This window comes from Larimichthys crocea, unplaced genomic scaffold, assembly GCF_000972845.2.
Source record: "Larimichthys crocea isolate SSNF unplaced genomic scaffold, L_crocea_2.0 scaffold602, whole genome shotgun sequence".
In the NCBI taxonomy this organism is placed as follows: domain Eukaryota; kingdom Metazoa; phylum Chordata; class Actinopteri; family Sciaenidae; genus Larimichthys; species Larimichthys crocea.
The window spans coordinates 1,960-5,470 of NW_020857888.1; positions in this window are offsets into that span (position 1 = coordinate 1,960).

Consider the following 3,511-nt stretch of genomic DNA (forward strand, 5'->3'; position numbering starts at 1 on the left):
CAGACCACGATATCATCGTTCCTCAGAAGTGTGTTATTGGTGAGATCAGCGCTTTTCAGAGAGTTTTCTCAAAAAAACATTGTGCACTTACCTCAAGACCAGACCCCTCCCAGAAGTCCGACATCACTTTCAACTTCAGTGACTCTCCCGTTCCTGCCGAATGGAAAGAGCGCATCACAAAGAAACTGAACAGTATGCCAGAGGTTTTTGCACAGAATGATCTTGATTTCGGCAGAACTGATCAAGTCAAGCACCAGATAAAGCTCTCTGATGAGACGGCGTTCAAACACAGAGCCCGTCCCATACACCCCCACGACCTGGAAGCCGTCCGTAAGCATCTACAAGAGCTGCTTCATGCGGGAGTGATCAGAGAGTCGGACTGTTCATTCTCGTCGCCTATAGTTGTGGTGAAGAAGAAGAACGGCGACGTCCGTCTCTGTATTGATTACCGAAAACTCAATCTTCAAACAGTGAAGGATGCTTACGCGCTCCCAAACCTGAAAGAAGCCTTCTTGACGCTCACTGGATCAAAGTGGTTTTCGGTCCTCGACCTAAAATCCGGCTACTATCAGATAGAGGTCGAAGAAGCGGACAAACCCAAAACTGCCTTTGTCTGTCCCATGGGGTTTTGGGAATTTAATCGGATGCCTCAAGGTGTCACAAACGCTCCGAGCACGTTCCAACGTCTAATGGAGAGATGCATGGGGGAAATGAACTTAAAGGAGGTTCTCGTGTTCCTTGATGACATCATTGTTTTTTCCAAAACATTGGAAGAGCATGAAGTGAGGCTGATGAAAGTTCTGACCCATCTACGAGAGTTCGGCCTTAAGCTCTTCCCGGAGAAATGTATGTTTTTCCAAACGTCAGTCAAGTACTTGGGGCATATCGTATCTCAGGACGGAGTGGGAACTGACCCCGGAAAAGTGGAAGCCCTGAAAAAGTGGCCAAAACCTCAAGACCTGAAACAGCTATGGTCTTTTCTCGGGTTTTCGGGTTACTACAGAAGATTCATCAAAGACTACTCCAGCATAGTTAGACCCCTCACTGACTTGACATCGGGTTACCCCCCATTGCACAAAAACACCAAAAGCAAGGCACAGACTTACCAATACCATGATCCGAAGAAGCCATTCGGCGATCGCTGGACCGACAGCTGTGACCTAGCGTTCAACACCATCATTGAGAAGCTCACCACAGCTCCATTTCTTGGATTCGCTGATCCCAAGTTGCCTTACGTCCTACACACCAACACCAGCACTACGGGCCTTGGGGCAGCCTTGTATCAGGAACAAGATGGTCAGATGCGAGTGATTGCATACGCTAGCAGGGGCCTGTCATGCAGCGAGTCAAGATACCCAGCACACAAGCTAGAATTCCTAGCTTTAAAGTGGGCGGCTGTTGAATTTTTTTTTGATTACCTGTATGGTAATCAATTCCTTGTCGTAACTGACAGTAACCCCCTGACATACGTCCTTACCAGTGCCAAACTGGACGCCACCAGTTACAGATGGCTAGCAGCCCTCTCAACGTTTACCTTCACACTCCAATACAGGCCAGGCAAACTGAACTCTGATGCGGACGGTCATGGAGAGCTCTCGAATGACCTGAAGTCCCAGAAAGAACAGGAGCGCATCAATCAGTTTACACGAACACATCTGGCTGATCTTGAGAGTGGTGTGAGCCAAGACACCGTGCACGCCATCTGTGAAAGACTGGAGATCTCCCAGTCTACACCCTCAGACCAGAGAACAAGGAAAGACCCTTGCAGACCCTTCACAGAGATCTCATTCTTCCTGTGGTTCTCTCCCACTGGATACTGAAAGGCCAGAATTGCCAAAACCATGCAAACCGCAGACACGAAAATCTGTTGAACAGTCTGAAAGTGTACAGGGTCAGTGCGACTTTGAGGATGAATTTCCATACGAATGGTTCAGGGAGCAGCCTGATAAAGAAATAATGAGATTCACAACTGTCTGTGAAGTTCCCAGACAAAACATTCACCGTGAGATCCCTTCCGCAAAGGACAAAAGGAGGAACCTGTCCAAACAACACCCATCTGCCCACGTTCCAGTTGGTGAAGAACACTTACCTGCTGATGTTTCAACATGTGGTGATCACTTACCTGATACCACAGACTAAAGTGATTAAAAACTCGGACAAAACCAAAGGAGGAATCTCCCCGGAAGACCACGACCTGCAGGAGTGCAGTTGGAGGATTCGCTCAGGTGAAGAATCGCAGCGGTGAGAGATCGTCCTGCTGTGCTAATTTTAAATGCTAAAACGCTAATGCTACAAGCTAAACGGCTAAGTCCGTGAGCTAACCACTAGCCTCAATGCTAATATCTGAGCGCTAGGTCCGGGGCTAATCAGCACTGCTAGTCACACCAAGTATTGATGAATAAGCTCTGATGTAACAATTTTGTCTAGCTTTTACTTGAGTTATGGTGTGCTATGTGTGTGACTGTGACCATATTTGTTATTTTAAGCACATTAAGTTATGGTTTCTTACTGTGAACATTACAAGAGTTTACATTTTGGTTATTTGTGATAATTAATATGTTAATTGCTATGTAAATAGCATATATATATGTGATGGTACTGTTAGAAAATTTAATTTATTTACCTTTTGCTACTGAGAAATTGTGATCTTATTTTGCAATACAAGTTTAGTTAAAGCACTTATTCTCTACAGAATATAGAGACAATTTAAAGTGATTCATAGTTTAAGATCTGAGAAATTGAAGTAATATGTTCTGATCCTACTTATTAGTCACACCAAGTATTGATGAATAAGCTCTGATGTAACAATTTTGTCCGACACGAACACCTTTCTTACTTACTTCACTCCCACCTGATGAGAGAAGAAGACAGACAACAGAAGTCAGAATCAGTGTTTACAAGACTCTCTTCATCAGCTGTTCAGTCAGTGATGCAGCACATCCAGTAATAAAGATCAGCAGGACTTCAGTCCTGTTCAGACACAAGTGGAGCGGCTTGTGTAGCGTAGCCAGCTTCCGTTCAGCTCTCATGTTAACGTGTTGGAGTGAACGCTCACAGACCCTGCAGAGGACTTTGAGCATCAAGTCTGTTGACTCTGCACATTCACTGAAGCATCAGTGGAAATAAAGTACTGACAGTCCCTGAACGCCTCATTACTGCAGAAACAGAGAGACATTCACTGCTCACTTTAATGATGGATTTACTGCTGTTAGAGTTCAGTCACATTTGGACTTCAGCAGAGGTTCTGCTCTGTGCAAAGACCACATGGTCACTAAATGTAATGATGGTTCTTTGCAGGCTTCAGTCAGACTGATCTGAGAGCTGTGACAAAGATGAACTGATCAGTTCTTTAGTGTTGGAATGAGAGAACAAACACTTTGAGATCAGATCTGATGGTCTGACAGTTTGATGAATGAGGATCACTGTCTCTGTACATCTTGTGATGCTGTCAGCTGTAATCAGCTTTATTTCCTGTAGACATGAACACAACAACAGTCGTTCACATCAACTC